This window comes from Oryx dammah, unplaced genomic scaffold (assembly GCF_014754425.2).
Source record: "Oryx dammah isolate SB20612 unplaced genomic scaffold, SCBI_Odam_1.1 HiC_scaffold_21, whole genome shotgun sequence".
Taxonomy (NCBI): domain Eukaryota; kingdom Metazoa; phylum Chordata; class Mammalia; order Artiodactyla; family Bovidae; genus Oryx; species Oryx dammah.
The window spans coordinates 19,965,670-19,984,501 of NW_024070205.1; the positions used below are offsets into that span (position 1 = coordinate 19,965,670).

Sequence of the window (18,832 nt, forward strand, 5' to 3'; positions counted from 1 at the left end):
CTTGTCTCCATACCCTCTCCAGCATTTGTAGAGTTTTTGATGATGGCCATCTAACAACTGTGAGGTAATATCTCATTGTAGTTTTGACTTGCATTTCTCAAATAATGAGCGATGTTGAGCATCTTTTCACATATTTATTAGCCATCTAATATGTATGTGTCTTTTGGAGAAATGTCTGTTTAGGTCTTTTTCCCACTTTTTGATTGGGTTGTTTGTTTTTCTGGTATTGAGTTGTATGAGCTGCTTGTATATTTTGGAACTTAATCTTTCGTCAATTGTTTTATTTGCTATTATTTTCTCCCATTCTGAGGGTTGTCTTTTGCAACACAGTATTAACTTTAGTCACCTGTGCTACATATTCATCTCCACAGCTTATTTACTTGGTAACTGGAAGTTTGTACCTTTTAACGACTTTCCCCCTCTTCTCCCACTCTGCAACCCATGCCTCTGGTTGGGTTGGTGGTTACCAATCTGTTCAGTTTCTACCAGGACATTATTCAGTCTTGCCATCTTAACCTAAGGCCCAGTCCCAGTGAGGAGGGACATAATTAGTGCCAGTAAATAGCAGCTTGCTTGTTATTATACTTTTTCTCATAGGTAAGAAGGTGGCATTCAACCCAGACGGTGGCACTCAACCCAGAGAAGTTGTCTGTAACCCCACTTACTAGTGGTGTGGCCTTAGGTGAGTCCCCTCTTCTCTCTGAGCCTTGGTTACCTCATCAATGAAATGGAGTTGATGATGGCCCCGTCATTTCACAGAGCTCTTATATTAAAAAACTCCTATCAAAAAATTATTTTTCACTTATTCATTCTATGACATTCATGAAAGATCTACACTATGATAAGTGCTGAAATAGGAAAGTGTGACCTGGCCCCTACTGTGGTGTTTGAGAAGACTCTTGAGAGTCCCCTGGACTGCAAGGAGATCCAACTAGTCCATCCTAAAGGAAATCAGTCCTGGGTGTTCATTGGAAGGACTGATGTTGAAGCTGACACTCCAATCCTTTGACCACCTGATGTGAAGAGCTGACTTATTTGAAAAGACCCTGATGTTGGGAAAGATTGAAGGCAGGAGGAGAAGGGGACGACAGAGGATGAGATGGTTAGATGGCATCACCGACTCAGTGGACAAGAGTTTGGGTAAACTCTGGGAGTTATTGATGGACAGGGAGGCCTGGTGTGCTGCAGTTCATGGGGTTGCAAAGAGTTGGACACAACTGAGCAACTGAACTGAACTGACCCAGCTTCTGTCCTCAAGGACCCAAGACTCTAGCGAACAAGACAAAGAGATAATAATAATTTTTTAAAAAAAGAATATAGTGTGATAAATTCTAGCAGTCTGATGGAGGAGACAACTGGCTCTATCTCAGCAAGGTTTCATGGAGGAAGAGGCACTTCAAAGAGATGGAGGCAGTGGGGAGGGGAATATTATGGAAAAGAAAGTGTGGAATCACATCATTTAATGGAAAAAGTGTAGCACAGAAACAGGTCTTTAAGAGACGGTCTTCAGATATTGACAAAAAACTATCATAGCCTGTCCTCTCATCCTTTCTCCAACATCTTCTCCTAGGCAAACTCAACAAGCCCAGTGTCTTCACACATTGTTCACTTGGTTGGCTGTGAACACGGTCCATTCTCTTTATGCCCTAATGGCTTACGAGTCTACATACGTCACATAATCTCTATAACCAATTTATTAACTACAGCATAATTAATACCTTATTTTAAAGCCATTTATACTTTGTAAAATTCCAGGAGTCTGTAAGCTACACTTATGAAGTCTCATCATCCATTCACATAGCGATGTATGGGCTTGTCTCATGGACATGGAAAAAGTATGTCTGTGAAGAGAGTATAAGGCATAGATAGGAACGTGGACATGCTCATGCAGACATTCTGTGCGCTGCTGGTTTAATGTTATCAGGAGACAGTGAAAACCTCAACTCTAGATGGTGTCTTATTAAATCTCAAGGGATCCTGGTGGGTAGGTCAGAGACTAGGTCAGATATCATTTTTTAACTCTCTTAGGCTCAAAGTTCTCAGAACTGACTTTGATGGAACTGAGCGCTTTCCTGTGATTGTAAATTAAAAGGAAAAGCAAAATGAACAGAAGCAAAGTTCCCCTGGAAGGAAACAACAGCCCAGCCACAGGAGCTGGAGGTGCCGCTGCTTAAATACCACACTGGGCATCGGGCAGACGGCAGAGCCTCACCACACACTAGGTGGCTATTGTTGGCCCCAGGCTGCTGACTGCTGTTCATTCTCACTCTTGAATATGGGGCATTATTTGGATGAATGAAGGCCTCTTTAAAGCCCCATCTCTGGGTGAAAAGAGCCTGGTCCCTGAAGGATAGCTGGAGGGGACACTGGCCCCAGGGCTGTCAGTTTCATTCACGGTGGTCACAGCCAGCATCTCTTAAGGTAGCAGGGGGGCACTGTGGGCCAAGTCCTGCCGAGGACACCAGCTGTCCTAGCCCTCATGCTCTCAGTTGTCTTCTGTGTCTGCCTGGCACAGTGGCAGTGGTGTAGCCAGCTGCTCAGCCTGTCACTTCAGGGCCTTGTCCTTGTTGTGGCCCACTAGGGAATTAAAGGAGGAAAGATGCCTGATTTCCACCAGTGTTGGGAAAACTGGACGAACACATGCAAAAAGAGAGAAAAGAAACTGGACCGCTATCTTTTACCATATGCAAGAGTTAATTCAAAATGATTTAAAAACAAATGTAAGACCTAAAACCACAAAAACTCCTAAGACAAAATAGGCAATAACCTCTTGACACAGTCTCAGAGATGATTTTTTGAATCTGACACCTAGTGACTATGCCAAAGCCTTTGACTGTGTGGATCACAATAAACTGTGGAAAATTCTGAAAAAGATAGGAATACCAGACCACCTGACCTGCCTCTTGAGAAATCTGCATGCAGGTCAGGAAGCAACAGTTAGAACTGGACATGGAACAACAGAGTGGTTCCAAATAGGTAAAGGAGTAGGTCCAGGCTGTATATTGTCACCCTGCTTATTTAACGTCTATGCAGAGTACATCATGAGAAACACTGGGCTGGAAGAAGCACAAGCTGGAATCAAGATTGTCAGGAGAAATATCAATAACCTCAGATATGCAGATGACATCACCCTTATGGCAGAAGGTGAAGAAGAACTAAAGAGCCTCTTGATGAAAATGAAAGAGGAGAGTGAAAAAGTTGGCTTAAAGCTCTACATTCAGAAAACGAAGATCACGGCATCTGGTCCCATCACTTCATGGGAAATAGATGGGGAAACAGTGGAAACAGTGGCAGACTTTATTTTTCTGGGCTCAAAAATCACTGCAGATGGTGATTGCAGTCATGAAATTAAAAGACGCTTACTCCTTGGAAGGAAAGTTATGACCAACCTAGACAGCATATTAAAAAGCAGAGACATTACTTTGTCAACAAAGGTCCATCTAGTCAAGGCTATGGTTTTTCCAGTGGTCATGTATGGATGTGAGAGTTGGACTATAAAGAAAGCTAAGCACCGAAGAATTGATGCTTTTGAAGTATAGTGTTGGAGAAGACTCTTGAGAATCCCTTGGACTGCAAGGAGATCCAACCAGTCCATCCTAAGGGAAATCGGTCCTGGGTATTCACTGGAAGGACTGATATTAAAGCTGAAACTCCATATTTTGGCCACCTGATATGAAGAGCTGACTCATTTGAAAAGACCCTGATGTTGGGAAAGTTTGAAGGCAGGAGGAGAAGGGGCTGACAGAGGATGAGATGGTTGGATGGCATCACCGACACAATGGACATGGGTTTGGGTGGACTCCGGGAGTTGGTGATGGACGGGGAGGCCTGACGTGCTGCAGTTCATGGGGTCGCAAAGAGTCAGACACGACTGAGTGACTGACCTGAACTGAATGTTGATCATAGATATTCATTATCCATGACAATCCTTTGAAGTGGGAATTATTATTTCCACCTTACAAATGAGGAAACTGAAGGTCAGGGAGACTAAGAAACTTGCCCAAAGCCACACATTTCCTAACTGGCAGAATTAGGGTTTGGACCCTGATCTATGTGGCCCCAAAGTTCATTAATCTCAGCACATTACTGCTCGGCAGAGTAAGCCTTTATTTAGGACTACTAAATGTTATTTCTGGAACAGGAAGATGGGCTTTTGATGGAATTTTCACCCAGGGGCACCTTTTGGAAGTGAGAAGCTGCTGAAACAGAGCGCTCTAGTGACTCAGGAGGCAGTGAGACCAATACCGGTCATGGCTGGAGGTGTCCAAGCATTTGATAGGAACCCAAGCTTGGTGGTTGAAATAGATGACTTTTATGGTTTTTATCCTAGTTCCTCCAACATTTGTGGGGCCCAGGGCAAGTGGAGTTCACAGACTATATGTCTCAATATCTCAAAGTTAAAAATCAGGCTGCTGCTGCTACTGCTGCTAAGTCGCTTCAGTCATGTCCAACTCTGTGCGACTCCATAGACGGCAGCCCACAAGGCTCCCTGGTCCCTGGGATTCTCCAGGCAAGAACACTGGAGTGGGTTGCCATTTCCTTCTCCAATGCATGAAAGGGAAAAGTGAAAGTGAAGTCGTTCAGTCGTGTCTGACTCTGTGCAACCCCGTGGACTATAACCTTCCAGGCTCCTCTGTCCATGGGATTTTCCAGGCAAGAGTACTGGAGTGGGGTGCCATTACCTCCTCCAAAAAATCAGGCTAGCACCTGTGAAATAAAACGTTTATATCCTCCTGCCTTGATAAATATACTTTGTAACACCTGGACATCCAGGCTGAACTGGAGACCGCCAAGACTACTTGGAACTTCACACTGAAACGAGGCAGCCTGCAGAGAGCTGGCCCGGTAGCCAGTCTGCAGCCCAGTCCCCTCCTCTTTCTGCCTCAGACCTGCTCTGTACCCATGAGGGGCCTCATGTACATGGAATGTGGACTCTCCAGGCTGAAAGTCCAGGCTCCATTCACTGTCCCTGAAGAACTGCCTCTTGGTTACCTGCACAGAAGAATGCATACCTGTGGAAGAACAGACAAGGGAGAAGAGGCCTGAACGGGTCCCAGAAGCACCTCAGGGCTGTTTGGAAAGGGCAAAAGAATGGTTTAAAAGAGAAGGCACAGGCTCCTCCTTTTGACCCCATAGACTTGTCCGCTCATCGGAGATGGCATGGCCAAGGAAACCCAGCACAGGCGCTTCTCTTGCCTGGTCTAAGGGCTTCTTCCAATATGAGAGTTCCATGATGTTAAGTTCCTTGGGTCTTTCCTTTCTTTGGTTTATATTATCTGAGTTTAAGACCAAATCCTCTGTCTGGGACAAAGATATCTAGGATGGATAATTCTGAGCTGGGGATTAGGGAAGCTTTGCTATTTCTGTTAGACTTTGAGTGCAACAGCCTAAAAAGAAATATTGCTGGAGAAATCCAGACAAAACAACTGGTGGAAATAAATTCATCTCCTTTTGTTTTTGCACTTTTCTCCCTGCCTGGCTGCCCATACAAAGTCCTTTACTTATCAGAATGTTTTGGGCTTTCGAGTATTTTCCTCCTCTATCCTACAAGTTTCTTCCACTGATCTCTCTCCTTATTCTTTTTTTTTTTAATTGAAATATAGTTGATTTATAATGTGTGCCTAGGTCTGCTGTACAGGAAAGTGACTCAGTTATACACATCTATAAATTCTCTTTTTATATTCTTTTCCATTATGGTTTACCACAGGATGTTGAATATAGTTCCCTGTGCTGTACAGTAAGTAAGACTTGGTTATCTATGCATTCTAAATATAATAGTTTCCATCTTCCAACCCCAAACTCCCAGTCCATCTCTCTCCCTCCCCTCACCCCTTGGCAACCACAAATTTGTTCTCTAAGTCTATGAGTTCTGGTTTGTAGATAGGTTCGTGTCATACTTTAAATTTCGCATATAAATGGTATCATATGGTGATACGATATCACTCTTTCTCTTTCTGACTTATCTCTCTTAGTATGATAATCTCTAGTTGCATCCTCTCCTTATTCTCTAATGTTCCAAAGACCACCACCTTCCCAAGTCTGTCCAGGATCTGAACTAGAGTTGCCTTCTCCACCTCCCACCCACCCTGCCTAGACCTTTTCTATAATAATCATCTTAAACAGAAAACTCCATCTCCTTGAGGGATGACGGTCTGACCAGCAGAAGGCTAAAACTGCTCTCTTAGTGGTGACAGCAGCAGCAGAGGCCAGGTGTGCCTGCTCACCAAACCAACTGTCCTTGTACCCAGTTTATCTCTGCAGGTAGGGGGAAAGTGCTGTTCAGCGCTAGGTTAAGAATGTGGATTCTAGAGACTGTGAGCTAAACTTGGGTTGAAATACTGGTCCATAGCTTATTAGCTTTGTAATCTTGGGCTTCATAATCACTTTGAGTTTCAGTTTTTCCATCTCTAAAATGGGGATGATAATTTTAACTATGTGACAGGGCCATTAGGAGGACTTAATGAAAAAATTCACCAAAAAACTCTTAATTTTGCAGTGGCTAGCAGATTCCAGCTTCTCAAAAAAAAAAAAAAAGTAAGCTGTTATTAATAATACTTCCTACTTCTATTCATGGTACTCATTCCACCCCAAGGCTTGGAGCCTTGGTATTATTTCTGATATCCATTAACTGTCTCTTATATTTAATCTGTCTCTTTCTTTCTATGTCAACTACCACAGTCTGAGTTGAGGGTCACATTTCAAATAGTTTGTCCCCATTTGCAGCAACATGGATAGACCTAGAGATTATCACACTAAGTGAAGTCAAGTCAGAAAGAGAAAGACAAATACCACATGATATTCTTTGCAGCCAAAGATGGAGAAGCTCTATACAGTCAACAAAAACAAGACCAGGAGCTGACTGTGGCTCAGATCATGAGCTCCTTATTGCCAAATTCAGACTCAAATTGAAGAAGCAGAGAAAACTGCTAGACCATTCAGGTATGACCTAAATCAAATCCCTTATGATTATACAATGGAAGTGAGAAATAGATTTAAGGGCCTAGATCTGATAGATAGAGTGCCTGATGAACTATGGACTGAGGTTCGTGACATTGTACAGGAGACAAGGATCAAGACCATCCCCATGGAAAAGAAATGCAAAAAAGCAAAATGGCTGTCTGGGGAGGCCTTACAAATAGCTGTGAAAAGAAGAGAGGCAAAAAGCAAAGGAGAAAAGGAAAGATATAAGCATCTGAATGCAGAGTTCCAAAGAATAGCAAGAAGAGATAAGAAAGCCTTCTTCAGCGATCAATGCAAAGAAATAGAGGCAAACAACAGAATGGGAAAGACTAGAGATCTCTTCAAGAAAATTAGAGATATCAAGGGAACATTTCATGCAAAGATGGGCTCAATAAAGGACAGAAATGGTCTGGACCTAACAGAAGCAGAAGATATTAAGAAGAGGTGGCAAGAATACACGGAAGAACTGTACAAAAAAGATCTTCAAGACCCAGATAATCATGATGATGTGATCACTAATCTAGAGCCAGACATCTTGGAATGTGAAGTCAAGTGGACCTTAGAAAGCATCACTATGAACAAAGCTAGTGGAGGTGATGGAATTCCAGTTGAGCTCTTTCAAATCCTGAAAGATGATGCTGTGAAAGTGCTGCATTCAATATGCCAGCAAGTGTGGAAAACTCAGCAGTGGCCACAGGACTGGAAAAGGTCAGTTTTCATTCCAATTCCAAAGAAAGGCAATGCCAAAGAATGCTCAAACTACCGCACAATTGCACTCATCTCACATGCTAGTAAAGTAATGCTCAAAATTCTCCAAGCCAGGCTTCAGCAATACGTGAACCGTGAACTCCCTGATGTTCAAGCTGGTTTTAGAAAAAGCAGAGGAACCAGAGATCAAATTGCCAACATCTGCTGGATCATGGAAAAAGCAAGAGAGTTCCAGAAAAACATCTATTTCTGCTTTACTGACTATGCCAAAGCCTTTGACTGTGTGGATCACAATAAACTGTGGAAAATTCTGAAAGAGATGGGAATACCATACCACCTAACCTGCCTCTTGAGAAGTCTGTATGCAGGTCAGGAAGCAACAGTTAGCACTGGACATGGAACAACAGACTGGTTCCAAATAGGAAAAGGAGTAAGTCCAGGCTGTATATTGTCACCCTGCTTATTTAACTTCTATGCAGAGTACATCATGAGAAACGCTGGGCTGGAAGAAGCACAAGCTGGAATCAAGATTTCTGGGAGAAATATCAATAACCTCAGATATGCAAATGACACCACATTTATGGCAGGAAGTGAAGAGGAGCTAAAAAGCTCTTGATGAAAGTGAAAGAGGAGAGCAAAAAAGTTGGCTTAAAGCTCTACATTCAGAAAATGAAAATCATGGCATCCGGTCCCATCACTTCATGGGAAATAGATGGGCAAACAGTGGAAACAGTGGCAGACTTTATTTTTTTGGGCTCCAGAATCACTGCAGATGGTGACTGCAGCCATGAAATTAAAAGATGCTTACTCTTTGGAAGAAAAGTTATGACCAACCTAGATAGTATATTCAAAAGCAGAGACATTACTTTGCCGACTGAGGTCCGTCTAGTCAAGGCTATGGTTTTTCCTGTGGTCATGTATGGATGTGAGAGTTGGACTGTGAAGAAGGCTGAACACCAAAGAATTGATGCTTTTGAAGTGTGGTGTTGGAGAAGACTCTTGAGAGTCCCTTGGACTGCAAGGAGATCCAACCAGTCCACTCTGAAGGAGATCAACCCTGGGATTTCTTTGGAAGGAATGATGCTGAAGCTGAAGCTCCAGTACTTTGGCCAACTCATGCGAAGAGTTGACTCATTGGAAAAGACTCTGATGCTGGGAGGGATTGGGGGCAGGAGGAGAAGGGGACGACCGAGGATGAGATGGCTGGATGGCATCACGGACTCGATGGACGTGAGTCTGAGTGAACTCCGGGAGATGGTGATGGACAGGGAGGCCTGGCGTGCTGTGATTCATGGGGTCGCAAAGAGTCAGACACGACTGAGCGACTGAACTGAACTGATCACTTATATGTGGAATCTAAAATATGACACAAATTAACATATCTATAAAACATAAACAGGCTCACAGACTTAGAGAACAGACTTGTGGAGAGGGAGGACAGAGAGAAGGATTAGCAAATGCAAACTCATATACAGTATGGATAAATAACAATAGCAATTCCCTGCTGTAGAGTACAGGGAACTATATTCAATATCCTGTGATAAACCATAATGGAAAAATAATATATATATCTCAATGTATAACTGAGTCATTTTGCTGTACAGCGAAATTAACACATTATAAATCAACTATGTGTATGTGTGATAGTCGCTCAGTCATGTCCGACTCTCTGCAACCCCATGGGACTGTAGCCAGCCAGTCTCCTCTGTCCGTGGAATTCTCCAGGCAAGAATACTGGAGTGGGTAGCCATTCCCTTCTCCAGGGGATCTTCCTGACCCAGGGATTGAACCCAGGTCTCCCCCATTGCAGGCAGATTCTTTACTGTCCACCAGGAAAGCCCAAATCAACTATACTTCAATTTTTTTTTTTTAAAGAAAGAAATCAAATCATTTGTCCCTTTCCTACCAATCTCCTCTCTGCTGCATTCACTTTCCTAAAGCATTCCTTGGTCCTGTCTCTCCTCTCCTCTAAAGAGTTCTGAGACTCACCATTGCCCACTACCGAAACACCACCTGCCTGTCCAGCCCTCTAGAATGTAGTTCCAGTCTTCCTTTTCACCACTGTTTCCCATCATCTAAAATATGAGTCTTCAGTTCAAGCCACACTGGTGAATTCTGCTGGCAGATACCTTGGGTTTAAATGCAGTACGTGCCATTCATCAGTTGTGTGACTCTGGACAGGGCTCTTAAATTGTTTTCAAGCCCATGTCGTCATCTTGCAGAACGAGGGCAGTAATACACCTTTGTTACTGAATGACTTTACCTTCCTCCTAGGGCAGCTGTGTGGACCCACTAAGATAATGCGACAGCACTTTGTAAATTTAAATCACTCTGCAAATATAAAGTTTTTAGTCCATGCAGGTCTCGTCCAGGATACTCTCTGTCCTTCTTGTATAAGGGACAACTCAAGGCAAACTTCCTCCCAGATGGCTGGTCAAACCCAGGGCTTAATAATGTTTTAAAATGAGAAAAAGGAGGAGAAAGAAAAAAAAGAAGAAGAAGGTAGTAGAAGAAGAAGAGAGAGAAGAATCTGATCTCTCCCAGGAATGCCTTGGAAGATTTTTGAGATGAAGTAACTGGAAGTTTTCACTTATTTTAAACTGATCTGATGACTGACCAGAGCTATCTTTGGGCTCATAGAGGGCGTTTTGGTGACAGAAGCGTCTACAAGGAGACCATGCTGTCAGGCTGAAGGGTCGGACCTTGCTGGGAAAGCACTGGCAGAGCCAGACTGCTTTGTCTGCAGATGTGCTGAGCCTTTTCACTTATTGTTACATCTCTCTTCCCCAAAGCTGCAACTCTGTAATTCCGTATTCCTGCACATGGCATCCATCACTTCATTCCATTCTTATATGACCCCTGGGATACAGGTCTTATTTCCCCCATTCTAGAGATGGTGGAATTGAGGTTCAGAAGTTTAAATTTACCCATTCAAATACATACCACTGGAAAGAGAAAGGACCTCACATACCACATCAAGTTTATCTGGACTCAGCCCATTATGGCAACCCACTCCAGTACTCTTGCCTGGCAAATCCCATGGATGGGGGAGCCTGGTGGGCTGCAGTCCATGGGGTCGCAAAGTCGGCCATGACTGAGCGACTTCACTTTGACTTTTCACTTTCATGCATTGGAGAAGGAAATGGCAACCCACTCCAGTGTTCTTGCCTGGAGAATCCCAGGGACGGGGGAGCCTGGTGGGCTGCCATCTATGGGGTCGCACAGAGTCAGACACAACTGAAGCGACTTAGCAGCAGCAGCAGCAGCCCATTAGAGATCTTATGAGCTTTGGCAGGTACATGACAGTAATAGGGTCAGTGGAAGAGCAGGTCTTGGCCAGAGCAGGCTTTCTCTGTGAGGCTTAGGTCAAGGAAGTCCCCTGGGAGGAGGTAAATGGACTCAATGGTTAACAAGAGCAGTCTGAGAGTATAATAATAGTCTTGTTTAAAAGCAGAAGAATATCATTTTAATTCCCCAAATACACGAACAGGTGAGTTGGTGGTGGGAAAGAGAGGATTATTCACTGCCAAAGTAGTTCCCTTTTAATATCCCTTGGCTGGAGAAGAATTCTTTTTTTGCCTGGACTGTTAGAGGCTGGAGGACCAGAGAAACAGATGCAGCGCCAGAGACTGGAAATCAAGCCTGCCCCTGATTTCACACCAAGAGAAGTGAAATGGTGGTATTTGGTAAAATTACTTTTATACAGAAAATCCTGAGAAATGTATTGCTCGTGTTTGCATAGCATTTTACAGCTCACAAAGCCTGCCTGTTAACTGGTCTCCTAGAATCTCCGAGTTGGAGAACATCCAAGCCAGTAGTTCCCAAGGTGGCACCAGAGTCAACTGGAGAGTTTTGGTCCCACCCAGGTCCCCAGAGTCTGTCCAGACCAAAGGACTCAGAACTCCTCAGGCGCATGGTTAAAGGTAACCACAAGGCTCCCCACGGGGAGCTGAGTCTGGGCGCTGCTGATATCAGCCTGGGCACTGCCGCCCATGTCTCTCACCTGGGCCCTGCCTTGCTGGGCTCCTGGCCCTATTTCTTCCCCTCCCAGTCCCCTTTCCACTCTACCGCCAGATTGAGTTCCCTAAAACCCATCTGATCAGGTCCCTCCCCTGCTTCCATTTCCAGCTCCCTCAGGCTACATCCTCAAACTTTGGGGGAGCTATAGAGTGGGTGTCCAGCCCCCACTCTCACCCTCACCCCACTCTGCGTGCAAAGCTCGTCTGTGAAGTGTTCCCTGAGTTCCAGGCCTGCAGCAGGTGCTGTGTCTCTTCTATTAGCACCGCTCTCGGGGTTATGGAGTTATTTGATTACAGATACATTTAACTGCACAAGAATGTGGGGGAGGGAGCCTTTGGTACAAGGGCTGTGCCTGACCATTTCTGAATCCCTCATGCCTGATTAGGGACTGGCATGTGGCAGGGGCTCGATAAACACCAAATGAATGAATGAATAAATGTATACATGCATGCAGGTACCTTGAGATGTCATTTATACTCATCTTAGATCAAGCAAGTTTCAAGAATAGATATGTTTATAAGCTCTCCTGGCTCAAAGAGAGGAGAGCTCTCTTAACAGCTAAATAGCTTATTGTATTTACTACAAATAAAGAGGAGCCTTGGGCTAAAGCTATTGCTTAGGAACTGGAAGACTCTGCTTTGGGTTTGATACCACTTGTTCCATGAGCACTTAATGTTTCTAAGATAATCTCATTTCAAACATTATTAATAATATTGCTTTGTAAGTCAAAGGATGTCAAGGTTCGCCTAATGGACTTTATCTAATTCATCCTCTCACAACCCCGATGGTTACGGAGGTCTCTCTCCCTTTTCCTGGCAGCAGGCCTGATGTGGCTGGGGTGCAAGTCAAGCTGGCAGGGGAGGGGGTTGCCAGTGACAGCTCAGGCACCCTGCTTTCCCGGACAGACCTTCAAGAAAGAGTTCCTGGGTCCCGAAAGACAAACATGTAAGAATGAGGGCAGTGATGGTGGGCTGAGAAATGTCAGGGGCCAGATATGTTATAGGTCACACTGGAAATGTTTAGTATTTTAAAGTCTAAATTTAAATCCTAATTCTCCTTTTGACCCCAGAAAAATTGCTCAATCTTTCTGAACCTTAATATTTTCTTTTTTTAAAAAAAGAAAACTATGTAATTATTTTTGGCTGCATTGGGTCTTAGTTGCCACACATGGGCCTAGTTGCTCTGTGGCATGTAGGATCTTAGTTCCCTGACCAGAGATCGAACCTGAGTGCCCTGCACCGGAAGGTAGATTCTGGACCACCAGGGAAGTCCCTGAACCTTGATGTTTTCATTTGTAAATGGGGATAATTTTTGTATCTTCCTTCAGGGGTTGTCTTGAGGATTAAATGACACAGTTATCAATATGTCAAAGGGCTTAGCAGATGGTTACACGCTGCACACACATGTGGCTGATGAGACTGAGCCCCAAGACCCCTCTTTGCTGCCGAGCTGAAGGCTCTGCTGGGAAACAAAGGAGCCGGCCCTGGGCCTGAGCTCACAGCCTCGGTTACGTTCCCATTCAGATCTGTGCTTCACTGTGCCTGTGACTCTCAGGCCTGCAGCCCAGGTGGATGGCTGGAGCATTGTTTTTCTTTGAGATGAACAGGACTGGGACTCTCCAAGCCACCCTGCTCGGGACCTGCCCAGGGGGCATCTGGGACCCGGGTGCTGTCACTGCCACCCTCCTGAAGGTGAGGACCTCTGAAGGCCCTACCAAAGTGGGGAGGAAGAAGCATCCACTCCAGGCTAAGTTCCTGGTGGTCCTGGGAGTATCTGTGAGGTGTTAGGAGGTGCTAATTGGCTTTTAGATTAAAACCACATGACATCTTTTTTCAGCCATACAAAGTGGTCAAGATTTTAAAAGATATCTATCAATAGTCAGGGTAAGGGGCAAGGGTATGGGGAAGTGGACACAAGCATATGTGGGTGAAGTGGAAACAGGTTCAATCTTTTTCCAGAAGGCAACTTGGTAACATGTACCAGTCTTAAAAATTACAGGTCAAACAATTTCACTTTCCATATTTACCCAAAAGAAGTCATTAAGGCTCTATGCAAACTTTAAGTCAATAATGTTACCTGCAGCATTAGATATGAGGGATGATCTGGAAGCAATCTAAATGCTTAACAGCAGGAGAAAGTTAAATACATTCTGGTGCAGAGAACACCAGGGCTTCCCAGGTGGTGCAGTGGTAAAGAATCCACCTGATAATTCAAGAGACACAAGAGACATGGGTTCTAGCCCTGGGTCAGGAAGATCCCCTAGAGTAGGAAGTGGCAACCCACTCCAGTATTCTTGCCTTGGAAATTCCAAGGACAGGACAGAAGAGCCTGGCAGGCTACAGTCCATGGAGTCGCAGAGTCAGACACAACTGAGCACACATACACACACACACAAACACACACACAGAATAGTGGCTTGCTGCTGCTGCTAAGTCGCTTCAGTCGTGTCCAACTCTGTGCGACCCCATAGACAGCAGCCCCCAAGGCTCCCCTGTCCCTGGGATTTTCCAGGCAAGAACACTGGAGTGGGTTGCCATTTCCTTCTCCAAGGCATGAAAGTGAAAAGTGAAAGTGAAGTCGCTCAGTCGTGTCTGACTTTTAGCAACCCCTTGGACTGCAGCCTACCGGGCTCCTCCGTCCATGGGATTTTCCAGGCAAGAGTACAGGAGTGGGATGCCATTGCCTTCTCCAGAATAGTGGCTTAGCAGTAAAGAATCCACCTGCAATGCGGGAAAGGCAGGCTCAGTCCCTGGGTTGGGAAGATCCCCTGGAGGAGGGCATGGCAACCCACTCCAGTATTCTTGACTGGAGGATCCCATGGACTGAAGCGCCTGGAGGGCTATAGTCCACGGGTCAGAAAGAGTTGGACACGACTGAATCAACTGAGCACACACTCATGGAAAAATATCATTAACATAAATATTGCTGAGCAAGCAGGCTCCAAAACAATATCAATAAATGGCATTCTTTAAATGCATTTTTGTGAGGAAAAACAAATATGGAGATACATACACATATATCTCCTTATTTTTTGTTTTATATATATATATATATATATAGAGAGAGAGAGCCAAGGAGGAAAAAGCATGGAATAATATATCCTAAAATGTTAGATTTGTTTTAAGGGGTAGAACTATGGGTTATCTCCCCACTGTGCTTTTTACTATTTTCCAAGTTTCTACCTTGAACTTATATACGTTTTATGCACTGTGAAGAAATGATTGTTATGAAGAAAAACAAAACTGGGAGTCTAGCTAAAGTGTCTGAGGCCTGCAGTCCCTCCAGAGCTCAGGTCCATTCCAGGCAGCAGGCCGCAGAATTAAAACCCAGGGGTGCCTTTCTGATCCTGGAGGTGCTTGCTCTCCGTTCATCAGAGGCAAGCTTCGGCTGGAAGACGTGGGTGTGGAGGAGAGAATGGGCTTCAGACTGACTTGCACTCACAGGTTAGAAATGCCTGTATTTATAGCCTGTGCACTGACCTTCTGAGTCAACCGCAATTTATGGTTTCTTAATTGGTTTTCTTGAAACAAGCTGTAGTAACTTATATCCCAAGGCAAGGGAGGAGCGAATCTCATCAGAGGCAGCGGTGAGGGCTAAGGGGTGGCGGGGAGGGGATGTGGCTGGGGGTGGGGGTAGGCAGGAGGGGTTGGATCTGTTCTCTTCCCAGCCTCCCTGACACACCGAATTACAGCATCTTGAATTGATCTGGTGAATCACAGCAGGGCAATGTTGGAGGAGCAGAGCTCTAAATGAATAACCCCTTCATATTCTATATTTATTTGTCCTCCTGCAGTGAGGCCAATTTCTAAGGTTGGGCAGCTTTTTATTTCCCCACATTTGAGACCACCTGCCTGGTAGCCAAGCAACAGAAGAGTCCAGTTTGCTGGGCAGAATTGAAGGGACAGGGATGGGAGGATTCAAGTCACTTACATCAGTGAAATAAAATAATCACAAAGAAAGAAGACCAAAAGGGATGCCCTAAAGCCCCACCATTGAGTTCCTGTACCTTGTGAGTGTCTCAATTCTAGGCTATCTTCTACATCAAAGCATTGCAGTATCTTTTTTCTTTCTCTGCACATAATAAGAATTGTCTGCATATAGCCAACTTTTCTTTCTAATTTTGTGTTTCATATGTGGACTTTTTTTTTTTTTTTTTTGCCTTCACAAGATGATAAATCCCTCAAGAGATAATGCCACATCATATTTTCTCATGTTTGGGTATGCAGGTATTTGGGGCAATGCTGGACACAGACCATGCAGATGGTTACAGCAGAGGGATGGCTTTGATGTGCCGGGCACTGCGGTAACTGCGGATTTAGTTCATCCTCACAACAAATCCTGTGATGCACGTTTGTCTTCATTTTCACACAAGCGTTTCAGAAGGATTAAAGTAACTTTTCGCCCAGATCCACTGGGAAGTGAGCTGGGCTGTGAACTTGGCAGCGAGGCTTGGATCTCACACTTACTCCTCCACCACTGCTCTCAAAGAGGAGGCGTGACCCGAGGGGAGGACAGGGACATGTAAGTGGAGAGGACAGGAGGTTCTGGGAGGCCCAAGGTCCTGGTGGGCATAGAGCAGTGCTGTGTGCTGTGCTTAGTGGCTTCAGTCATGTCTGACCTTTGACACCTATGACCTGTAGTCCCCCAGGCTCCTCTGTGCATGGGATTCTCCAGGCAAGAATACTGGAGTGGATTGCTGTGCCCTCCTCCAGGGGATCTTCCCAACTAAGGAATCAAACTTGTATCTCTGGCATCTCCTGCATTATAGGCAGGTTCACTGAGCCACCTGGAAAGCCTGGGAAATCTGCCCAGCCTTCCAGGAATCCTGCAACCTGGTCACTGCCAACCAGAGCCAACCTCTGGCTCCTCCATAGATGGACAGGCCTTAGCGAGCTCAGAGGAGATGGGCTCACTTGTACATCTCTCTTTAGGAACTTTCATTCTAAATGTGGCCTTGAGGGTAAAAATGGCCAATGTCTGAGCAAATTGCAGAGTCAGGAAATATAATCAGGGAGATGCTCTTTGCAGCCACCAAGCGTAGCCCATCAGGAAGTACAATTAGGTTTTTTTATATGCTCATTGTAGAAAATTTGGAAAGTATTTTAAAAATGCAAGGCATATAACAGTCCCTCACAGTGGTGTTTGAAGGTTCATATAGATTTAGGATCAGACTCTGGATTTGCTACTTAATATTAATACTTAGTATCTATGTGAACTTGGGAAAATTTAAAAACCTTTCCGTGCCCTGTTTTTCTCATCTGTAAAATAGGATAGACATCTTGGAGTGAAGTCAGGTGGGCCTTAGGAAGCATCACTATGAACAAAGCTAGTAGAGGTGATGGAATTCCAACTGAACTTTTTCAAATCCTAAAAGATGACGCTGTTAAAGTGCTGCACTCCACATGCCAGCAAATTTAGAAACTTCAGCAGTAGCGACAGAACTGGAAAAGGTCAGTTTTCATTCCAATCCCAAAGAAAAGCAATGCCAAAGAATATTCAAACTACTGGGCTCATTTCACATGCCATCAAAGTAATGCTCAAAATTCTCCAAGCAAGGCTTCAACAGTATGTGAACTGACAACTTCCAGATGTTCAACCTGGATTTAGAAAAGGCAAAGGAACCAGAGATCAAATTGCCAACATCCATTGGATCATAGGAAAAGCAAGAGAATTCCAGAAAAACATCTCCTTCTGCTTCATTGACTATAGCAAAGCCTTTGAGTGTGTGGATCACAACAAACCGTGGATAATTCTTAAAGAGATGGGAATACCAGACTACCTGACCTGCCTCCTGAGAAATCTGTATGCAGGTCAGAAGCAACAGTTAGCACCAGACACGGCACAATGGACTGATTCCAAATTGAGAAAAGGAGTACGTCAAGACTGTATATCGTCACTGCTTATTTAACTTATATGCAGAGTACATCACGTGAGATGCCGGGCTGGATTAAGCACAAGCTGGAATCAAGATTGCTGGGAGAAATATCAATAAACTCAGATATGCAGGTGACACTACTCTTATGACAAAAAGGGAAGAGGAACTAAAGAGCCTCTTGATGAAGGTGAAAGATGAGAGTGAAAAAGCTGACGTAAAATTCAACATTCAAAAAACGAAGATCATGGCATCTGGTCCCATCATTTCATGGCAAATAGATGGGAAACAATGGAAACAATGACAGGCTTTATTTTCTTGGGCTCCAAAATCACTGCAGATGGTGATGGTGACTGCAGCCATGAAATTAAAAGACGTTTGCTCCTTGGAAGAAAAGCTATGATCAACATAGATAGCATATTAAAAAGCAGAGACATTACTTTGCCAACAAAGGTCTGTCTAGTCAAAGCTATGGTTTTTCCAGTAATCATGTATGGATGTGAGAGTTGGACCATAAAGAAGTCTGAGAGCTGAAGAATTGATGCTTTTGAACTGTGGTGTTGGAGACTCTTGAGAGTCCTTGGACTGCAAGGAGATCAAACCAGTCAATCCTGATGGAAATCAATCCTGAATATTAATTGTAAGGACTGATGCTGAAGCTGAAGCTCCAATACTTTGGCCACCTCGTGCAAAGAGTTGACTCATTGTAAAAGACCCTGATGCTGGGAAAGACTGAAGGCAGGAGGAGAAAGGGACGACAGAGGGCGAGATGATTGGGTGGCATCACTGACAAGAGTTTGAGCCAGCTCCAGGAGATGGTGAAGAACAGGGAAGCCTGGTGTGCTGCAGTCCATGAGGCCACAAAGACTCAGACAAGACTGAGCTACTGAAAAGCAAATAAAATAGGATTATCTCTTCCCTTTTCTTCTGTTATTTCAATAGAATGCTGGGGAATAGGAAAGATAGAAATAGGGAGGCCTGGACTGCAACACTTCACTGCCTCTATGAACTACACGGTCTCTCAGGCAACTTCCTAAACTTCTCTAGGAAACAATTTCCTCCACTGTAAAAGGAGGGTGTGGACCCGGGACCTGTAAGGAGCTCAGTGACGCTCATGTTCTCAAACCAGCAAGAAGGCTGCCTGGTGGTGCAGGCCTAGAACCGGGGGTTCTAGAAAAAGGAGGAGATGACAGCAGCTGCAGGTCCCTCAGAAGGCAGACATGAGACAGTGTCCCCACAAGACTGTCCCCAAACCCCGGGCATAGCCTTTGA

The 18,832-nt window shown here is 44.5% G+C and overlaps 1 long non-coding RNA gene across 1 annotated transcript; it reads right to left on the bottom strand.

The window, feature by feature from the left end:
* Nucleotides 1–4,791: 4,791 nt before the first annotated feature.
* Nucleotides 4,792–18,450, bottom strand: LOC120880516. The gene is made up of 3 exons (XR_005725047.1): nucleotides 18,440–18,450; nucleotides 9,932–9,938; nucleotides 4,792–5,569 (listed from the first exon to the last, which is right to left on the bottom strand). It is a non-coding gene; the product is annotated as an uncharacterized LOC120880516 (long non-coding RNA).
* Nucleotides 18,451–18,832: the final 382 nt, after the last annotated feature.